This window comes from Dermacentor andersoni, chromosome 2, assembly GCF_023375885.2.
Source record: "Dermacentor andersoni chromosome 2, qqDerAnde1_hic_scaffold, whole genome shotgun sequence".
In the NCBI taxonomy this organism is placed as follows: Eukaryota; Metazoa; Arthropoda; class Arachnida; order Ixodida; family Ixodidae; genus Dermacentor; species Dermacentor andersoni.
In genome coordinates, this window is record NC_092815.1 from 33829349 (window position 1) to 33840072 (window position 10724).

The 10724-nt window shown below is 44.5% G+C and overlaps 1 non-coding gene across 1 annotated transcript; it reads left to right on the plus strand.

Annotated features, from left to right (window-relative positions):
- Positions 1–8009: 8009 nt before the first annotated feature.
- LOC126542680 (U2 spliceosomal RNA) lies at positions 8010–8193 on the plus strand. Its single transcript, XR_007601835.2, has one exon. It is a non-coding gene; the product is annotated as a U2 spliceosomal RNA (small nuclear RNA).
- The last annotated feature ends 2531 nt before the right edge of the window (positions 8194–10724 follow it).

Below are 10724 nucleotides of genomic sequence, written 5' to 3' on the forward strand. Positions count from 1 at the left end.
TCAGCCGTGGACTCTGCGACCTTACACAGGCTCCACACGGACACATATGCAAACCTCCATAAATTGCGCATATGCTACCCAACAGCATACAAAGACATATGCCCGTGGTGTGGGAGCACACCGACACTCTACCACATTACATGGGAAGGCACGACTCACACGGAAGAGCAAGAAGAAAATAAAATGAGAATGAGGCGGGAGGCATTGCTATCCAGCTCCGCCTCAGGGACCAGCTCAAGCTGGTCCGGAGGGCAGAAACGATGGCGAGGGCCAGCGGTGCCTTGGAATAGGCGCCCGACCACATGGCGTTACCCCGTTTTAAGGGCAACGAAGTCCTTTCTGCAGATAAAGTTTCGTTCTTCTTCTTCCCTAGTACCCTCACCCACCGCAAATGGTTACGTGTATTTTTACTACACAGCCGCATTGCAATAGGGAGATCGGCACTGGGAACACGCGCTCCCTTTTTTGACCGAAAAGCGACCCCACTTCGAAGCCAGCTACCCTTGATTGGAAGGAACGATTAGGGACCTAGCGAGAGGAAGAAGAAACAACGCGTGCACAGCACGTATGCCTCGAAAGCATATTCGCCTCTATTTTCTCTTCGCGGCGGCTGCCGATGCAAGCGACGGATTTTCGCTGACCTGGCGATAATTGAGCCCAGGACAGCAGGCTGTTCCATTCACGCAGCCTAATAGAGAGCAGGTCAAATGATGTCTCCACTTCCCCTCCAACCACCCTTTGGAAACTGCGCTCATTTCCGGTGACCAAGCTGCTGAGTAGCACTCTGGCTCCTCCTCTCTCGTGTCTGCCCTGCGACGAAGCGGAGCCTTTTAATGGTCTAGAATTCGCACCGAAGCAAATTGGCTCGGGCATTCCGGCGTTGCTGCAAACCTAGAACGTGCACGGTATTTCCCGTGTGTTTGACCTGTGAGCTCTTCCTCCTCGTCATTGCTTAGCAAGTTCCAGTTCGTCTTAGATGACTTCTCGAAACCATACATGTATGAACTGAGATGGCGTAGTGTTTCAGTGTTTATTGTGGTGGACATCAGAGTCCGCCGGCTACCTCGCTCTCCTGTTCAATAAAGAGACAGAACGTCCGAACGGCACACTGGTTTTAATAGTAGAGCGAACGGCCGCATGTGCTTGAACGTGCGGCATCTCGTGAGGAACAGATGGGATGATGATGAATTTTCGTCTGCTAGGTGAGAGGACAAGTTCCATGAGTAATAATAGTCTAATAAAAGGTAAGCACGAACGCCGATTGAGTGCACTTGTGTTAGTTTGTAGAGAATTAAATAGCTTCAAGTATCATTACTACTTTAGCTTGGATATATTGCTTTGTTTTTAAGTATCCCATCAATGGGGCTTTAACTTGAATCACTTCACAATAGTAAGCTGTTGGGATCGTTGGGTTGACGTGATTTTCGCAAAGGAGAGCGCAGAAGCGCTGCGCAAGAAGGAGGCGTAAACAGGAAGGACGCTCTTTCCTGTCCACGTCTTTACGTCCACGTCTACTTTTCCCGCAACGCTTCTGCGCTCCCCTTTGCAAAAAAAAAAAAAATTGAGTCACTTATTTTTTCTGGCTGGCTCCAGACGTATACTGTATCGCACTTACTGTTCTGGCTTTTTAATGGTGTTCGTAACACATATGTCACTGCTTTCTACGAGCAGTGTCCGAAGACGCTAAAAAATGCTAAGTCGTCTTGCTTATGATTTACCAAGAGTGTATATCATACATCGACCTTTCCTTGTGGAAGTTAAGACTAACAGTTCAAGAAAAAAAAAGAAAAAAAGAACAGCGTGTTGTTTTTTACAATCGGTAGTGCTCTCCTAGACATCACTAGCAGTCTTTGCTACAACTTCGGACGTGCCAAGGTGATTCAGCAAATGCGCCGGTAGATCCATCATACTCCTCCGCACTTTGATATAAGCATAGGAACTTGCCAGCTTAGGCTGAACATCAATAAAGCGTCATTTAGAAGGGGGAACAATAAATGCGAAAATAAACCTACAGCTTCGTGGGTACTGCACTCGAGTCTTAACGTCGACTCAAAACAGGCGAAAGTGTGATAAAGAAAGGTGGAGCTGCCGTGACAAATGCGGCGGCAGCAGTACATGCGCCCTTGAATCACGCCCATCGTGGTAAAGTAATAGTACATGTGACTTAAAGTGAAGTTTAACTTAAACATTCCTATATTAAAGGAAGTAGCGGGAACACAGACTGATTTGTTATCTAAGAAAAGAAAAACTATGCCACCAGTACTATCGTCATATCGCATATTAGGTATCAAATTCAAAAATAGAGTCAAACGTACTGCAGAAAAGCCACCCACGAGTGCTATACACGATTTCGTTGCAAGAAGAATAAATAAAGTTCTCGTTACAGATGAATACAAAACACATTTCAAAGCGCAAGTCCTCCTTCACAAAATTACAGGAAAAGGAACCGTGACGGCTGGCGTTATAATGAACTATCAACCTACATTGCATTGCGCAAGTTGCCCGATTGTTCAGCATTTAAAATATCGCTCAAAAGAATAATAATTCTGACACAAGGTACATGGTCATACTAAAGTTGCTGTTGCCGCCTATTTGCTTTACAAATAATTGTTGAATATACAAAATAATACTTAACGGCGTTCTTTTACCAACGGCTACTTTATATTTTGAGTATCTTTCGATCCTCTAAATTATTCACTAATGTTGGTAAATGGTAAAATCATAAAAATTCTTCATTGAAGGTACAGAATACAGTGAGAAAAGCTTCAGTGAAGCGTTTTGTGGCGATATCATAGTTCTTCACTTGCTTGGCAAGTAGGCTTCAAAATCAAAATCATGTTTATTTTTGCAAAGAACATCTGGAAAGAGGCCCGAACAAAAAGTGGAAGCTAGTCCACTTGACGAGGGTTCGGACCCCATTTTACAAGGCACAGCGAAGGTGACAAGTCGACGAACAAACAACAGAATCAATTATACATAACAAGATAATAACTAGTGTACAATAACACAGGCGTACAAATGAGAAGAAAACAATCTTATCAACATGCAAGTGAATTTTACATTTTCTTATAAAGCTGTTAGTTGAGATGTACAAAAAATTTGCGGAGCCTTCTTCTGCTACTATTTTCTATCGTTAGTCTCGCCTCATTAAGAGGAAAGGAAGAATGAAACTGTGCATTGCTTCCCCCCCCCCCCCCCCCCGTAGCAAATCCTACTTACTTTCCTGCAGATTGGGAATGAGGATGAACGGAAGGGCGACAGACTTCGCTCGTGAGAAGTACCCGATTCGCGTGTTACTCAGAGCGTCCAACAACTTTTTTTCTTATCCCGTCATCATATGAAATTAATTAAGTTGATAATTATACATATAATCAATAAAACAATTACATGCAACGGGGAAAAACTATTGCAGTTCCACCCGAAAGGCAAAGCATTGAACGCTACAACAAATACACAATAGACAACTACGCGAAGTAAGTTTCGTATATAGTTTTATCGGCCGTATTTAATGCCGTAAACACTCGCTTACTATTAACGAGCTCGGTGCTATGCGCGCACAGGCAAACATGAACAGATCGCACTCGATGACCGCGAACAGTCGCCGTCCGAGCGCTGGCATGATAAAGAGCACGGTCAGAGAGGAACGAACGCTTCTGCTGCCACTTCCTTCAAAGCGTCATCGAAACTTTGTATCGCGCGGCCTCCAGCACTAGGCGTTGCGGAATAACAGCGTGCGTGAAGCCACCAGCCCTCTTAGCTCCCCCGGCTTTGCACCCGGCGGAGATTGCGTCCAAGATAGGGTCCGGGCGGTGCACACTTTCTGTACCTTCACGCGACCAATTCAGCAACCTTCTCTGGATTTCTCTGCTGCACCAACCCTCTAGGTTTATTGTGACCCAACTCATTGTCTCTTAAAAGGAAGATCACGAACACAGGTAATATTTGCACGCTTGGCTCTGCATAAATAATAGAATACCGTCCCTGAGTCTCAACAATGGCTCCTCACAACGATGTCCCTGAGAAATACTCGTTGGCTACAGAGTTCTTTAGGGGACGCTGAAACAACGAAATGCTACGAAACTGCTCAGAAGTTGTTTTCGCGCTTTATCAAAGCGCACTGGTGAGGTGAACCCAAAGAAGGCGCTGTCCTTCGTTCCTGAATAGACAGCCTTCATGCACATTGTAGTATACGTTGCACGCAATGACAGCGCTATTAGTCTGCCTGCGGGACACGGGCTTGAACAACACAATCTAGATGCATGTTACCCCCCCCCCCCCCCCCCATGTAGGTTAGTGCTGGTTACCTGTATTATGTAGGGTGTCCTGCGTAACTTGAGCAACACTCTAACTATAAATATGCAAATGCCACGTAGATGAAAAAAAACCAAGGTAATGTTTGCCGTCACTTTAAGATATTCAGACTACTTTTTGTATTCCACCTAATTACACAATTAGTCCTAATTAATCAATCACCTCTCAAATATTATATCCAGATGAAAAATGTCAAAGAGAAAACGTTAGTGCAACATTAAAAACTGCCGATACCGCTTTCTGTTGCTCAATACATCTTAGATAAAAGTGTTTTCCCAAGTATGAAAGTAGCCCGCAAATTCACGAAACATTGCCGCGCGACTGGCCGCTCGAGGCACTCTGCGTGTATTCGCGGGCTTCTTTCATGCTTGGGAAAACACTTTTATCTAACATGTATTGAGCAACAGAAAGCGGTATCGGCAGTTTTTAATGTTGCACTAATGTTTTCTCTTTGACATTTTTCATCTAAATATAATATTTGAGAAGGTGATTGATTAATTAGGACTAATTGTGGAATTAGGTGGAATGCAAAAAGTAGTCTGAATATCTAAAAGTGACGGCAAATAAATGTACCTTGGTTTTGTTCAGCTGCGTAGCATTTTCATATCTTGAAAGTTTGGCTGAAGTGACGTGGGGCACCCGGTATGATGTGCACACATGTACTCTGTTGTTTCACGCATCACTCTTGTCATCTGGACTAGCATGGTTTGCGTATAGCCGGGCATACACCTCCAGCCCCCATCAAAGAACGTCTCCCTTTATAGATGAGGTTTTCCCATTTCCCAGAAGTAACCACAGTATATTTAGTGCAAGAACCAACCAATATACTTAGCTGCTTGATTTAGCCATAGTTTTCAATAAAGTCCATTTGACATAATGAATAGACGTCCATGAAAAGTCCTGTTTCCTTGGAGTGTGTTTATTTGCTAACTAGCAGCTCATCAAAGCGGTTACATTTGTTGGTGATGAAACCATTCTTATCTGTCTTTTAATCTCCTGTACTTAAGTCCTTCTTGCTGTTCTTCAGCTTTTGCTTCACTGACAGTTTACATGCTTTCCTTTTGCTTAGTTTGTTCTTTCATCTGTTCTTCTCACCTTCTGAAATTAGGACTCTGATTCCCAAACAACTAACCTTGCCTGGGGCACAAAGCGTTTAGGCACCAATACTTGTTTTTTGATGAATTGCCTGGCGAGTTTGAATTTCAGAAAGAAAGTGACCTCCAATGCAAGATCGATATCATGTGAGGTAGGCTTACGAAATCCTGGCGGGCTAAAGATGCTAATTATCATTAAAAAATTAATGTCGTATGCGTTTTCAACGCGTCCGCACAGGCATTGTGCCTTCCAACTATACAATGTTTCATGCAGTGCGCCCGGTTTCTCTTTCGCATTATCAGATTCATTCAGCTGATTGGGCTTTCTACACTCTTCGTATAGCATTAGCTGCCTTTTTCGGCAGCCGTCCACAAGAGCATGCGGGGCACCTAGCCACGCATGACGTCACACTCAACAAGTAAATACAACGTCACCGATTCGGAATACTCCTGCAGTGTAGTGTTCGAAACCTTCCGAATCTTGGAAAATAAGTTCTATCGAAATTCTGATGGTGGAGAAACCTTTGTGAAAGGTAAATACTGTCGTCTACCCGAGTGCAGCACGAAGCTACTCCATATCAGTACTACTTCAACGCTTTTGCGTTTTCACACAAAAGCAGAAAGTCAGTTTGTTCGCCGGCGGTGATTTGCCCCGTGGTCGAACGACGTCCTTGAGACGTAGCGGTGATGCCAAACAACCGTGGCCTACTGTGCCCTAGCTTGTTTGAGCAGAGCTGAGCTTTCGGCCAGGCGGCCTTACGGGCCAAACACGCCTGGTATGTTCGTTTCGAGCGAGTGACCAATGGTGCGGCTCGCGAAGGTATTGCGACCGAGCTGCCTGAGTTTTCCGGAAGCGAACTACGTTCTTGCGCGACAGCGAACCCCGCTGAACCTCCCGTAATGAAGCCGCGCTGTGGATGCCAATGTGATTTGTTTTCTGCTTTGGCGCATTGCCGTGTTTTGTGCGCGGACATTCCTTATGCTCATATTTGCGTGGGTAGAATTGTTGGTGCGCGATTGTGATTGTGTGTGTGTGCGTGCATTCGTGGGTGTGTGCGTGTGTGTGTGTAAGTGTTGTGTCTGTGCGTGCAACTCGCAGGTCTGACTAGGTAGAGTAGCTGCGCAGTTAGAGGAGACGTACGCGTGCGCATGTGGACCAATGTTTGCGGGACCATGTGCAGGAGCAAATATTACAGTGTTCATGATCTTGCTTGTTTTTGTTTTTATAAGAAAATGTTTTCTTTTATATCGTACTTTTGTGCACTCGTTCAGTGCCACCTCTGCTGCTACACAGTCCTCATGTTGCCGAACGAACGCGCTAGAGTACCTTGCACTGCTTCCTGTTCTTAAATAGGGATTGACTGGAAGAGAGAGAAAGCAAGGACAGGAAAGACAGGGAGGTCAACCAGAAGAGCATCCGGTTTGCTACCCTACACTGGGGGTGGGGGAAAGGGGAATAGAAAGAGGAGAAAGGGAGAAAGGGAGAACTCAGTGCGTGTGGGCGGGACACTATGCACAGGGACACTATAATCTGTCTCTTAAGCCAGTGCACTTCAAGTATTGCACTAATTCACGGTTCGCTTTTCGTGCCAGTGACGGGTGTGGCCACGGTCCGAGTATCTTTGACTCGGTGAACGGTCTTAAGTCCAGTCGGTGTAAAGTTTCCCGCAGAGAGAGGCGTTGTATATCGTAGCGGGGGCAGGTACACAATAGGTGCTCGATGGTCTCCTCGCACCCACAGGAATCGCACATCGGGCTCTCGGCCATTCCCAAACGATAGGAGTATGAGTTCGTGAACGCTACCCCCAGCCACAAGCGGTACAGCAAGGTTGCTTCGCCGCGGCAAAGGCTAGATGGCAGTTGTAGCCGTATCGTGGGGTCCAGTTTATATTATCGGCAATTGAAGGCACTTGAACTTCAGAGATCTTGCGACTTTTTGCGTGCATCTGCACAGCATGTGACATGCGTCGGCTTAGTTGACATGTGTTTCAGAAGCGCTTGTTGCATTTCAACATGGTCTCGTTCATTAAAAGCTTGAAGCACTTTCTTTTACACTGATAGATGTTATGGGTGTTGGGTTAGCTAGTCATTATGATTTCCGCCGCTGGCGTTAGTTTACAGTGGCGACCGTCGCATGGATACCAAAGTACTTTGAAAAAATATTGTGAAGAAACAGAAGAAAAAAATTTCACAGTTGCCCATATTGCGAAACAGTAACACTTTCGCTGGCGAAATATTATGCGCAGTAAGTTTCGCCCGTATTAGCACAGATTTCCACTCAAAAGTTTCACCTCTCACCAGCCGATGGACAGCAGAGAAAGCGCAGTCACGCCGCAAACTGCTATGACTTGCTGACGTGCTCTGATTGGCAAACGCTACGCTCTGCAACACTTTCACCATTGTGGTCCTTCGATTCAAACACGAAGGAGACACAGGACAAACGAAGAAAATAGAATGTTACGTGATCAAAAAATAACGTAGAAACACCATGCCATTAAAGAAAATTAAAGACAGGCGCTACGTTTCGACGGGATCACCTCCACGAGAGAGTGCAAGAATAAGTGCTTCGCACGCCGGCAAAGAGAAGGCGGTGCTAACGTAGAGATGTCCCACGCGGGTTAAAGTGTAGTATCTGTTCTTATCAGGTTAATATCTGATATGGGTTCTATTTGGACCGAAGATATTAAACTCATTTTTGCAAGTTGGCGGAGTGCTTGAAGCCTGCTGCACCTCCGCCACGAGTCGGTCCTGTTCAGGGGTGATTTGCTTTTTAACCGGCTCATCAATTACACCTCCTACAACCTCCCACAATACTTTTAGTATTGCCTTGTGCTTGTTGTATTAAAAAAGAATTGTATTATTTTTTCCGTCCCCAGATTAGAGCCACAACATGGTTACGAGAGATTCGAAAGTATTGCAGATAATAATTATCTTTCTTTTTTTCATTTTTGGTCCCACCAATCCTATTCATGTATAGCTGTAAGTATAGTGTTAGTCATCCAGGGGCATAAAGGTTCCTCGTATTAGCTGTGTTTATACGTGTTACATTCAGACATTAGGTGTGTGAAATCATTTGAAAAGTTTGAGCATTCAATATGAGCGTGACTGGTAAACATTTCCTGAAGTTCTTTCTTTTTAATGTTTCTTACGCAATGTTTTACAAGTAATCCTGCGATTTGCCGAGTGGTTGTTCTCTGTAACGGCATTATCTGTGTTGCGTAATAAAGCAAAAATAGGGCAGTTGTCAGTGAGACTCGTATCGTGCACGGCAGCAAATATGTTTTACTGTTGTACACAACATGGTCTATAGTCCTAGATGCACTTGACAATATTCCAGTAGGTTCATAGATTGTATTCTTAAAACTGTAAGAGTACGGCAGAAGAAAGTATTCACTTTTTGTGTCATTGCAAATATTGATGTTAAAGTCGCCAACAATAGTGATAGTACCATAGCTCTTAGCACTTACGGTCGAAAAGATAGATTCCAATGAATAATAAAAGACGGGTAGACTCGAGCTTCGTGGCAGGCATATTGTACCAACCTCTGTGAGTTGATGTAAATAAACAAATAGAGATTCAACCATACCCTTACTTATTCCCACATCGGGGAGTAATCTAAATCTCAGTCTAAAACGTCTGCTTGGTCAGTAAAACCACACCATCACCACGCGATGCTGAAAGCCTGGGATTGCTTACAAGACTATATCCATGAATGAAGATATGCTCACCCTGCCTAAACGAAGTTTCTGTTAATCCAATTACGTCTCAAATGTAAAAGTCTTCTGTGCCCCGAAACAAAGCAGCATATTTTTGTTTCTATGAAAACTTCAAATGTTGCAATGAAGTATCGAAAAGCACTGAGTTTTGTGGAATTTGCGTTCAACTTCAGTGATTGAAAACGTCATGGTAGGTCTGGTAAACAAGGACGAGTGTCACCTAAACTACCTTCCTCAGGTCGTCCTCAGAAGTGATGTGCAATACTCGAAAATTCTCGGTTTTCCGCATGAAAATTCTGGCCTGCGATACCCAAACATACTTCTATTGTTTCTTTCTTCTCGCCTGGCGAGCTTTTGCGAGGAGAAGAATCTTATTCTCTTGGCAAGGAGGGAAAGAGATAAGTAGAAGGCAGGGAAGTTAACCAGAATAACGTCCGGTTGGCTATCCTACACCGGGGGAATGGGAAAGGGGGAAAACAAAGATAACAGGGAGAGAGAGGAGGGAAGGAAAGAGGGAAATTGCCGTGAGTTCGCTGACGTGTGTGTTGTTACAAAAATTACATTAATAGTCACAGATGGTTGCACAAGCGCGTCGTCCTTAAGAAGCACAAAAGCACCTTCACTCTTGGCAAAGGTGTTCATTAATGTATATAGGCTCATTCTTTTCAGAGCCAATTGCAGACGCGGACAATCTCTCTTCTTTTTTTTTTGGAATTCTTGATTATTTTGTCTAGAACTGCTATGGAGGTAAACCCTACCGCAGTGTTCTGTTGAGCCTAATTATTGGTCGGGACACGATGCATTGTGTCAATATCTTCGGTACGAAGTCCGGTTTTCGAACAAGTTGCCATTTTGTGAATCATTTCAGCCAACGATTCATCAACAGACGCAAGAACTTGTCTTATTTTTAAGTTGTTCCGGCGACTGTATTATTTGAACTCGATTATTTCCTGTGGCATTTATTTCACCTCTCCCTGTAACGGGCGCAGATCACCAATAATGCTAGCCTGTTGGTGCTTCACTTCTGACAATTCACGGTGTGCGTTGTGCACATCAGCCCTAAGCTTTCAAATGTCCTATTCATGACATCCAAGGAAGTTGTTAGGTCCCGCATATCCCTCAGAGGCTGTCTATTGTAATCAGCTAAGCCTCTAACATGAAATCCGATGCTTGTTGTGCTACTTTCAAACTTTGAGGTCATGTAAAGCAAGGCTTTAGTGACTTTCCATACGGCACTCGGAGGTTTATTTGCAAGAACTTGTCCGAGTGATTTCAGTGGATTTTCACCCATTACAGATTTCCTAGCACAAGGCAGAGCAATCCAGGAGTTACAAATTGAGCTTAAAATAGGTGTTAAAACGCTTTCGTACCTGCAGAGATAAAGGGCGTGGGTTTAGTACATGGCTGATGCACGCAGCTGCCTGGATTGCTCTGCAGTGATGCTGGCTGAGTCCAAACTGGGCTTTTATAGCACAAACCAGATGCGTCAGCTGAAAGATCAGCCATTGGCCGCATCCGACAGTGCCGTCGAAGACTGCCACTTTAGCCACACACTCGGTGAGTTCGCACTTTCGAAACAGACTTCTGGAGATATGTCACTTAG